Here is a 12299-nt window from a genome sequence, read left to right as displayed (position 1 = left end):
GGCAAGTCATTAATTTTTAAAATCATATCTTTTAAAATTGTTTTCAAATCATATCTTCTAAAATTATTTTCAAATCATATCTTTTCAAATCATATCTTCTCAATCACATCTTTTTAAAACCATAACTTTTCAATCAAATCTTTTTAATCACATCTTTTTCAAAATAAGTTTTCAATCAAATCTTTTTGATTTCTAATTTCAAAATCTTTTTCAAAAATCAATTGATTTCTTTTCCACTCTTATTTTCGAAAATCAATTAAGTGTTTTTCAAAATGTTTTCAAAATCTTTTACTTAATTTTCGAAAATTACTTCCCTTCTTCTCACATCCTTCTACTTTTGGACTAACACTATCTCTTAATGCAAAATTCGAACTCCATCTTCTTTGATAAGTTCGAATTTTCTACTTCTGTCTTCTACTTTTCTTTTCCTCTGACACCTCAAGGAATCTCTATACTGTGACATAGAGGATTCCATATTTTCTTGTTTTCTTCTCTTTCACATGAGCAGGAACAAAGACAAAGGCATTCTTGTTGAAGCTGACCGAATTCTTCAAAGAAGAAGAACACATGGCAGCCGAAAACAACAACAATGCAAACAATGCAAGGAAGGTGCTGGGTGACTTTACTGCACCTACTCCCGACTTTTAGGGGAGAAGCATCTCTATCCCTGCCATTAGAGCAAACAACTTTGAGCTTAAGCCTCAATTAGTTTCTCTAATGCAACAGAATTGCAAGTTCCATGGACTTCCAATGGAAGATCCTCATCAGTTTTTAGCTGAATTCTTGCAAATCTGTGACACAGTCAAGACTAATGGGGTTGACCCTGAGGTCTATAGACTGATGCTATTCCCTTTTGCTGTAAGAGACAGAGCTAGGACATGGTTGGACTCTCAACCTAAGGAAAGCCTGGACTCTTGGGAAAAGCTAGTCAATGCCTTCTTGGCAAAGTTCTTTCCACCACAAAGATGGAGTAAGCTTAGAGTGGAAGTCCAAACCTTCAGACAGAAGGATGGAGAATCCCTCTATGAAGCTTGGGAAAGATACAAACAATTAATCAGAAGATGTCCCTCAGACATGCTTTCTGAATGGAGCATCATAGGTATCTTCTATGATAGTCTATCTGAACTATCCAAGATGTCTTTGGATAGCTCTGCTGGAGGATCTCTTCATCTGAAGAAAACGCCTGCAGAGGCTCAAGAGCTAATTGAAATGGTTGCAAATAACCAATTCATGTACACTTCTGAAAGAAATCCTGTGAACAATGGGACTAGTCAGAAGAAAGGAGTTCTTGAGATTGACACTCTGAATGCCATATTGGCTCAGAACAAGATATTGACTCAACAAGTCAATTTGATTTCTCAAAGTCTGTCTGGAATGCAAAATGCACCAAGCAGTACTAAGGAAGCTTCATCTGAGGAAGAAGCCTATGATCCTGAGAACCCTTCAATGGAAGAGGTGAATTACCTAGGAGAACCCTATGGAAACACCTACAATTCTCCATGGAGAAATCACCCCAATTTCTCATGGAAGAATCAAGAGAGACCTCAACAAGGTTTCAATAACAATAATGGTGGAAGAAACAGGTTTAGCAATGGCAAGCCTTTTCCATCATCTTCTCAGCAACAGACAGAGAGTTCTAAGCAGAATACTTCTGACTTAGCAACAATGGTCTCTGATCTAATAAAGACCACTCAAAGTTTCATGAATGAAACAAGGTCCTCCATCAGAAATTTGGAAGGACAAGTGGGTCAGCTGAGCAAGAAAGTTACTGAACTCCCTCCAAGTACTCTTCCAAGTAATACAGAAGAAAATCCAAAAGGAGAGTGCAAAGCCATAGACATGGCCGAATATGGAGAGGAAAGAGAGGAGGAGGACGCCACTGAGGAAGACCTCAGTGGGCGTGTACCAATCTCCTCTGAGTTCCTCAATGAGGACCAATGGGAATCTGAGGCTCAAAATGAGACCATAGAGATTCTATTGGACTTACTTCTGCCATTCATGAGCTCTGATGAGTATTCTTCCTCTGAAGAGGATGAGTATGTCACTGAAGAGCAAGTTGCTAAATACCTTGAAGCAATCATGAAGCTAAATGACAAGTTATTTGGAAATGAGACTTGGGAGGATGAACCACCTTTGCTCACCAAAGAACTGGATGACTTGTCTAGGCAGAAACTGCCTCAAAAGAGGCAGGATCCTGGGAAGTTTTCTATACCTTGTACCATAGGCACCATGACCTTCAAGAAGGCCTTGTGTGACTTAGGGTCAAGTGTAAACCTCATTCCCCTCTCTGTAATGGAGAAATTAGGGATCTTTGAGGTGCAAGCTGCAAGAATCTCATTAGAGATGGCAGACAATTCAAGAAAACAAGCTCATGGACTTGTAGAGAATGTTTTGGTGAAGATTGAAGACCATTACATCCCTACTGATTTCATAGTCCTAGAGACTGGGAAGTGCATGGATGAATCCATCATCCTTGGCAGACCCTTCCTAGCCACAGCAAAGGCTGTGATTGATGTTGATAGAGGAGAGTTGATCATTCAAGTGAATGAAGAATCCTTGGTGTTTAAGGCTCAAGGATATCCCTCTGTCACCATGGAGAGGAAGCTTGAAGAGCTTCTCTCAAATCAGAGACAAACAGAGCCCCCACAGTCAAACTCTAAGTTTGGTGTTGGGAGGCCACAACCAAACTCTAAGTTTGGTGTTGAACCCCCACATTCAAACTCTAAGTTTGGTGTTGGGAGGTTCCAACATTGCTCTGATCATTTATGAGGCTCCATGAGAGTCCTCTGTCAAGCTACTGACATTAAAGAAGCGCTTGTTGGGAGGCAACCCAATGTTTTATAATTAACTATTTCCTTTTGTTATTTTATCTTTTTTGTAGGTTGATGATCATGAGAAGTCACTAAATCAATGAAAAAAGCAAAAACAAAATGAAAAACAGGAAGAAAAACAGCACACCCTGGAGGAAGAAGCTGCTGGCGTTTAAACGCCAGTAAGCCTAGCAGTTGGGCGTTTAACGCCCAGTCTGGCACCATTCTGGGCGTTTAACGCCAGAAAGGGGCACCAGACTGGCGTTAAACGCCAGAAAAGGGCTAGAACCTGGCGTTAAACGCCAGGAATGGGCACCAGCCCGGCGGTTAACGCCAGAAATGCCTCAAAACGTGGATTTTGATGCCATTTGGTGCAGGGATGACTTTTCCTTGACACCTCAGGATCTGTGGACCCCACAGGATCCCCACCAACCCCACCACTCTCTCCCTTCTTCTTCACCCATTCACCAATCACCTCAACATCTCTTCAACACTCACATCCATCCTTCATAAACCACCACTTCTCCCCCTTTTTTGGCCGAACCACAAAGCCATCTCCCTCTCCCCTATTTCTTCTTCTTCTACTCTCTTCTTCTTCTTTTGCTCGAGGACGAGCAAACCTTTTAAGTTTGGTGTGGTAAAAGCATTGCTTTTTGTTTTTCCATAACCATTTATGGCATCCAAAGCCGGTTCAACTGAGAAGGCATGACCTCAAGCCCATCACTAAGAAGAAGATGGAGCAAACAAGAGACCCCTCTCATCAAGAGATCCCTGAGATACCTCAAGGGATGCACTTTCCTCCACAAGACTATTGGGAGCAACTGAACACCTCCCTAGGAGAATTAAGTTCTAACATGGGACAACTAAGGGTGGAGCACCAAGAACATGCCATCCTCCTCCATGAAATTGGAGAAGATCAAAGGATCATGAGAGAGGAGCAACAAAGACAAGGAAGAGACATTGAGGAGCTCAAGCACTCCATAGGATCTTCAAGAGAAAGAAAGAGCCGCCATCACTAAGGTGGACCCGTTCTTTAATCTCCTTGTTCTTTATTTTTCCGTTTTTCGAATTTTAGTGCTTTATGTTTATCCATGTTTGTGTCTTATGATCATTAGTGTCTTAGTGTCTATGCCTTAAAGCTATGAATATGAATCCATCACCTTTCTTAAATGAAAACTGTTTTTATCACAAAAGAACAAGAAGTACAGGATTTCAAATTCATCTTTAAAACTAGCTTAATTAGTTTGATGTGGTGGCAATGCTTTTGTTTTCTGAATGTATGCTTGAACAGTGCATATGTCTTTTGAATTTGTGGTTCATGAATGTTAAAGTTGTTGGCTCTTGAAAGAATGATGAAAAAGGAGACATGTTACTGAGGATCTGAAAAATCATAAAAATGATTCTTGAAGCAAGAAAAAGCAGTGAATACAAAAAAAAAAAAAAAAAAAGAGAAGAGAAACAGAAAAACGAAAAAAAAAAGAAAGAAAAAGAAAAGAAAAGAAAAAGAAAGAAATAAAGTTGTGATCCAAAGCAATAAGAGTGTGCTTAAGAACCCTGGACACCTCTAATTGGGGACTTTAGCAAAGCTGAGTCACAATCTGAAAAGGTTCACCCAATTATGTGTCTGTGGCATGTATGTATCCGGTGGTAATACTGGAAGACAGAGTGCTTTGGGCCACAGCCAAGACTCAATAAGTAGCTGTGTTCAAGAATCATCATACTTAACTAGGAGAATCAATAACACTATCTGGATTCTAAGTTCCTAAAGAAGCCAATCATTCTGAACCTCAGAGGATAAAGTGAGATGCCAAAACTGTTTGGAGGCAAAAAGCTACTAGTCCCGCTCATCTAATTTGGAGCTATGTTTCATTGATAATTTGGAGTCTATAGTATATTCTCTTCTTTTTATCTTATTTGATTTTCAGTTGCTTGGGGACAAGCAACAATTTAAGTTTGGTGTTGTGATGAGCGGATAATTTGTATGCTTTTTGGCATTATTTTTAGTATGTTTTTAGTATCTTTTAGTTAGTTTTTAGTATATTTTTATTAGTTTTTAATTAAAAATCACTTTTCTGGACTTTACTATGAGTTTGTGTGTTTTTCTGTGATTTCAGGTATTTTCTGACTGAAATTGAGGGTCCTGAGCAAAAATCTGATCCAGAGACTGAAAAGGACTGCAGATGCTGTTGGATTCTGACCTCCCTGCACTCGAAGTGGATTTTCTGGAGCTACAGAAGCCCAATTGGCGCGCTCTCAACGGCGTTGGAAAGTAGACATCCTGGGCTTTCCAGCAATATATGATAGTCCATACTTTGCCCAAGATTTGATGGCCCAAACCGGCGTTCAAAGTCACCCCAAGAATTCCCAGCGTTAAACGCCGGAACTGGCACCTAATTGGGAGTTAAACGCCCAAACTGGATTAAAAGCTGGCGTTTAACTCCAGAAAACGTCTCCACACGAAATTCCTTCATTGCTCAGCCCAAGCACACACCAAGTGGGCCCGGAAGTGGATTTTTATGACATTTACTCATCTATGTACACCCTAGACTACTAGTTTTCTATATATAGAACCTTTTACTATTGTATTTTCATCTTTGGACATCTAGTTCTTAGATCAGATCTTGGTTCTTCTGGTTCCCTCTCTGGGGCCGAAACCAATGATCACTTTTGTTCTTATGTATTTTCAACGGTGGAGTTTCTACACACCATAGATTAAGGTGTGGAGCTCTGCTGTACCTCGAGTATTAATGCAATTACTATTGTTCTTCCATTCAATTCCACTTGTTCTTTATCCAAGATATCACTTGTTCTTCAACATGATGAAGGTGATGATTGACGCCCATCACCATTCTCACCCATGAACAAGGTGACTGACAACCATTCTTGTTCTACAAGCATCTGAGGCTTAGTGAATATCTCTTGGATTCTTCGGAGTCTTCGTGGTATAGGCAGGACCTGATGGCGGCATTCAAGAGAATCCGGAAGGTCTAAACCTTGTCTGTGGTATTCTGAGTAGGATTCAATGACTGAATGACTGTGACGTGCTTCAAACCCTGAGGGCGGGGCGTTAGTGATAACGCAAAAGAATCACTGGATTCTATTCCGCGCCTGATTGAGAACCGACAGATGAATTCCGCTATGCTGTGACGGAGCATATGCAATCGCTTTCACTGAGAGGATGGGAGGTAGCTGCTGACAACAGTGAGACCCTACACGAGCTTGCCATGGAAAGGAGTAAGAAGGATTGGATGAAGGCAGTAGGAAAGCAGAGAGACGGAAGGGAAGGCATCTTCATACGCTTGTCTGAAGCTCTTACACCAATGATATACATAAGTATCACTATCTTTATCTTTATGCTTTATTCGTTTATCACTATACCCAATTGAGTCTGCCTGACTGAGATTTACAAGATGACCATAGCTTGCTTCATACCAACAATCTCCGTGGGATCGACCCTTACTCACGTAAGGTATTACTTGGACGACCCAGTGCACTTGCTGGTTAGTTGTGTGAAGTTGTAGTGATCACAATTTCGCGCACCAGATATCCAATTAGTTACAAATGTTACAAAGTCAACAACCTTAGAACCAAACATTTCTTTTACGTCAAGAGACATCATTTTTCATGAACATATTATGCCTTTCAGTACCTCCCCTCATCTGCAGTCTAATAAGGACTTGTTCAATGACTTTGTACTTCATAAACCCATTTTTGATCACATCCCTTCTCCATTTTCACAACCGACTCAAACCGTCATAAATCCAGAATCTCAACATCAAGAACCAACACTAAACACCATCACTTCACCACCTAAACAACTAAGAAAATCAACTAAACACATTAAACCTCCTCCTTACTTCAATGACTACATCTGCCACACCTCTACTCGATCGCCTTAACCTTACATACCTTAACTCCATCGCACAATTAGACACCATACCTGAGCCTCAATTTTACCACCAGGCAGTTCAGTTCAAAGAATGGAGACAAGCTATGCAAGACGAACTTGATGTGCTTGAGGCCAATAACACGTGGATCCTCATACCTTTACCACCAGATAAGCAACCCATTGGTGTTCGTTGGATGTACAAAGTTAAGAGGCTGATGGCTCATTGGAGAGATATAAGGTATGTTTGTTTGCAAAAGGATATACTCAACAAGCTGGTATTGATTTTAGGGACACATTTAGTCCCATGGCAAAGATCACCACTGTGAGGACCTTACTTACCATTGCTACAGTCAAGAACTAGAGCCTCCTACAGCTGGATATAAATAATGCATTCCTCAATGGTGAACTTAATGAGAAAGTCTACATGGAATTGCCTTTGGGTCATCCTCAGCGAAAACAAGGGTTAATTTGTAAACTCACACAGTCCTTATATGGGTTGGGACAAGCATCAAAGTAGTGGTTCACTAAATTTTGCAACACACTGACCACCCATGATTTTACACAATGCAGATAGAATTACTCTCTTTTCGCTCTAGAAGAGGGTGAGGCAACTACCTATCTCATTGTATACGTAGAAGACATCATCATTGCTGCTCCCAAACAAGAAATGGTGGACAGTGTTAAACACAAGCTTCAATCCATCTTCAAGCTTAAAATCTTGGGTGACCGTAAGTTCTTCCTTGATCTTGAGCTTGTCAGATCAAAAGATGGAATTACTCTGAGTCAGCGAAAATATATACTCTCATTGCTGGAGGAGACTGGTTTCTTATGGTGCAAACCTACCAATACACCCATGGATGCTGATCTGAAACTTAGGGCTGACGAAGGTGATCCTATCCCTGATGCTTTGAGCTATGGCAGATTAATTGGCCGCCTCATGTATCTCACTATATCTCGGCCAGACATCACTTTTGCTGTGGTAAAACTGGCTCAATACATGGCAAATCCTCGAACTCCTTATCTCGAAGCTGTGCACCATGTCCTCAGGTATTTGAAGGCAGCACCTGGTCAGGGATTACTCTTCTCATCAAAATCTAAATTTCACCTCTTCATGTACATTGACGCTGACTAGGACAGGTACCTCGACACACGGAGGTCCACGACTGGCTATTGCACGTTCTTGGGAGATTCATTAGTGTCATGAAAGAGCAAGAAGCAAGATGTAGTTCCGAGGAGCTCAATGGAGGCAGAGTACAGAGCTCTAGCCAACGCTGTCTATGAAGTTCTGTCCATTATTGCCCTTATCAAGTTCATGCATGTCAAGGTGAATTCAGCAATGATTTTTTGCGACAACGTCTCTGCCATTCAAATGGCCACCAATCCGACTCTACATGAATGGTCCAAACACATTAAAATCGATTGCCACTTCATTAGAGAAAAAGTGGCAGCAGAAATTGTCAAATTCATTCATGTACCGAGCAAGCATCAACTCTCGGATTTACTCACCAAGGCTCTCCCAGCGCCTCAATTCAAATTTTTTATGGCCAAGTTCGGAACATACAACATATATGCTCTAATTTTAGAAGGGATATTAGCCATAACATATATTTGTATAGTCTATTATAACTTAACATAATTAGTATTTGAATTAGTTATATTAATTAGTTAGATTAGATGCAGAATTAGTTAGAATATATATATATATAATTGAATGAGCCAATTCAATTTGGATTCTCTTACAATCAATAACAACCAAGTTCACTCTCTCACTGGTCACAGTATTCAAAAATTATCAAATGAAATATTTAAATAATTATGGAACCAAATAATATATATCAAATTTATTAAAACTCTTGAAGTGGTGGTGAAACATTGGCTCGCGATAGATGTGAGTCTATAAAACTCTTTACACTATCATAACATCAAAATTAATATATTAATTATTGATTTTTCTACTTTTAAATAAAATCCTCACAGTTACTATCATAGAATCCATTAGTTACATGCAACTTTTTTTCTTTAGATGAAATCATAAGTATCCTCTTAACCGAAGACAATCCTATTTAACCAGGAGGGAGATATGATTCTTTTCTTAATCTTTATTGAACGTTTTATAAAATAAGGTCCACTTAACTATAATTTAAACTTTAGTTAAAGTATCTTTAATTTGTTACTCTTTTCATATCAATCAATCAGATTTTTTCCATTGTTTGTTTCAACCCTTGATTAAGCAGGAAGCATGGCTAAAAACCAAAGTAAAGGCTTAAGCATAATAATCAACAAGAAAGTTGACTTTGACGACACAGTTGCATTTGTATTATTGCAAGATATGAGCCATCAAAACCATACTAGGCTGTGTGTTGGGACCATAAGATGATTGAAATTCCGCATATATGTAGATGAAAGTGCAAGCCATAAATGTCATTAATAATGTTTTCTTCATCTTTTGCTCTAAGCCTTATAATCATATGGAGTATTGAAATTATCCTTATATTATTGTCACTGTCTCTATCTAAATTAGTTGGCAAATTTTGACTTGCGATGCATTGGCTTGCAAGTTTCTTTCTTTCCAATTTCTAGTGGTGCATGTGCATGCACTTTTTTCTTCTTTTTGCATTCTGAAAAATTAATAATAGATCAACTAAAAAGTAACCTAAGGACTTTTGTTACAAAAATAATAATAATAATTTTATATATTCGATATAATAATGCACATATGGAATGGCTTCCAACCTCGGACAACGATTTTCGGGCATATAAGTTAAGACTCAAAAGGGGTCAAGTTCACTACGAATAAGGATCTCTCTAAATACAGAAAGATTCAATCACTATAAATAGTAATATTCTTTTTTTTTATATGTCGTTGCTCGTACTATATAATGAAAAGTTCGAGACTACTCCAAATATGAAATAATAACCCTAAATCTAGTACTTCTCAGGTTTTTCTGATTTGGACATTGCAGTATTTTTGTAGGTATCATCCCACTATTCTATTAAAAATATATTTCAAAAACTACCATATTCAGGCATGCGAAGAACTCGCCTCCTTCAATTTCTTTAACCCCACTCAGATATAAACGGTACATATATAAACAAATTATTATTTTAAAAATTTTTAATTAATTTTTTTTTAAGAAATATTTGTTAACAATAAATTATTAAGACCTATTGATAATTGTCACCATTGAAAAAAAATATACTATTGTTGGTCATCTTTATTTTTGGTGATTGATTATATATTTAATTAAAAAATATGTGAATCAATATAAATAAATATATAAAAATTATTGAATTTTGAACTCATTTTCTATGTGGAGAAAAAGTCTAAATATTAGTGTCTAAATCTATAGTTTTTCTTAGCTGGGAGTCAAGCTGCTGAGGTTGAGTTAGGGTCGTAAGAGAAATGTCTCATTTTGAGAGAGAACAGCAAACACTAGAGAAAAGAGAAGGAAGAAAGTTATTTTTGTACATATACAAAGTCTTTGTAAATTAGTCATTGCAGATTTGTTAATTGTTATATCAAGCTCAAATTTGGATAATGTATTCTAGGCACATGGTTCTTTATTTTCACTATTCAGATCTTCAATACAAGGTATGTAGTTGAAAATATTAGCTACGCAGCAGCAGCTCTGTTTTATGGTATTTTCATCTTCTTGATTTTTGTTTTATAAACTTTGATATTTGAGTTATTTGGCTTGTTATGCACATTTTATATAATATTTGTGACTCTCTTATACTTATTTTGATCATAATACAATTATTTCTCTAGTATTGATAACTTATAGTTCTTATTTCTCACGTTAAAGAAATTTTTTACATTAAAAATAATGTATTTTTGTCTCTATTTATATTTTTTCTGTGTTATTTTCACTGTATTGGTGTGTTAATTTGCTACTATATATTATTTATTTGTGAGTAAATATTACTGCTCTTCTAATTCTTGTAATAAAAAATTATGTGCTTTTCTCCTATCAAAAATATATAATAGCAAGTTTAGTAGTTGAATTTTAACGTGAATAGAACATTTTTGTACTAGAAAATATCCAATAGTGGACCTCTTTGATAAGATTCACTAACAATCACTTTGACTACACAGGTAATTCTCTATTTGTTTTTAATTAATGTTTCCAATTACAACTACATTTTTTAACAGTGATGTAGCCATAATATTGCAGTTGCTTACATTGCATCGCATTGTAATTATATTACAAAAATGCATGTAGTGTATTTAATTAATTTCTGTTTTAGGTAACGTGACCACAATAATGTAAATACAAGGAATCGCAATAGCAACAAATTAGTCTACATTGCAATGCACGTATACGACTCTTGATTAACGATTCTTGATTCTATTAGGATTAATGTCGGGAATCAATTAGTCATCTTAGTATTCGACCAAATAATAATAATAGTATTGGCTTAATGACAGTGACACACAATGCCGCCACCACCAAGTTCAATATAGTTGTTTCAAACCATTGCTTATGATATTGATTTATGTTACACCATCTTCATATGTATATCTATCTTCTTCTTCATCATCGTCACAAGATTGATCATTCATCATCAGAAATTGGAGTAGTACAGTGTTGGACCAGTGTATTTAATTTGCCGTAGTTTTTTTCTCTGCTACTTTAATTTGACATGGACCTCTCACACAAATACAACAAACATAACATGTTCGAAAATAGTTCAGAATCTTTGTTGTCCTTTTTAGCTATGTAGTACTATCTTATCCTGTCAGATAGAAATTGAAAATTTTTGTTAAGATTTAATAATGTGACATTGTGACATGTCCCTTTTGGTTCTCTGAGTCTGAGCTACACATGACATTATTCAATCTGTTATATGAAGAAATCAGATGTTATCTTTCAATCTGGAGAAATGCACGGTTTATGTTTTTCTGGGCTAAAATTAAGTATTTAAGAGCGTGACAGTAAGGAATAGTTTGAACAGTTTATATGATGAGACTACAGTAAGATTCCAGTTAGAGTAAACACCAAATCTTACCCTTCTTTATTTTCACTAAGGATAAGACGATTTTTGTCTAAAAAACATACTCTCAACTTTTTATTTTCGAACAATACGTGTTAGTAACAGAAATTAGTTTTGTGGGATTTTATTTATATTTTATAGGGGGTTTGAAACCCAAAAAAAAATTATTAATAAGTTTATTTTTAAAAGATTCTTTCAACCACAGTTAAGGAAAGAAAAATCATAGTTGAAAATGATGTTGCAAAAATAAAAAAATTGCAGTACAAGGACCTTTTAAAGAAGAAAAATAGCATCGAACAAGAAATAAAAAAAAAACGTTAATATTGATGGTATTGATGATGATAATGGAGAGAAGATAACAATGATGATAAAGTATGGTTACACAAATGTACAAAAAAAAAAGTATGATTACACAATAAAAATAATAAATAATAGTAGTGATAATTGATCTGTTCTTATTATTGAAATAATTTTGTTGGAGGTTTTTAAACCCCCCTCCCCCTAACCAATTTAAATAAACCCCCACAAAAGTAATTGCCATTATTGCTTAACAAATTTTTTTAACAAAAAAATCAATATTATTCCAAAATAAAAAAGTTGAGGGT

At 36.6% G+C, this 12299-nt stretch overlaps 1 non-coding gene across 1 annotated transcript; it reads right to left on the bottom strand.

The window, feature by feature from the left end:
• Positions 1–972: 972 nt before the first annotated feature.
• On the bottom strand, positions 973–1080 carry LOC130959114 (small nucleolar RNA R71). Its single transcript, XR_009078209.1, has one exon. It is a non-coding gene; the product is annotated as a small nucleolar RNA R71 (small nucleolar RNA).
• Positions 1081–12299: the final 11219 nt, after the last annotated feature.

The sequence above is a fragment of the Arachis stenosperma genome, chromosome 10, assembly GCF_014773155.1.
Source record: "Arachis stenosperma cultivar V10309 chromosome 10, arast.V10309.gnm1.PFL2, whole genome shotgun sequence".
NCBI lineage: Eukaryota > Viridiplantae > Streptophyta > Magnoliopsida > Fabales > Fabaceae > Arachis > Arachis stenosperma.
The sequence above is the reverse complement of the archived record's forward strand: the minus strand, read 5'-3'. Positions and strand labels throughout refer to the sequence as shown.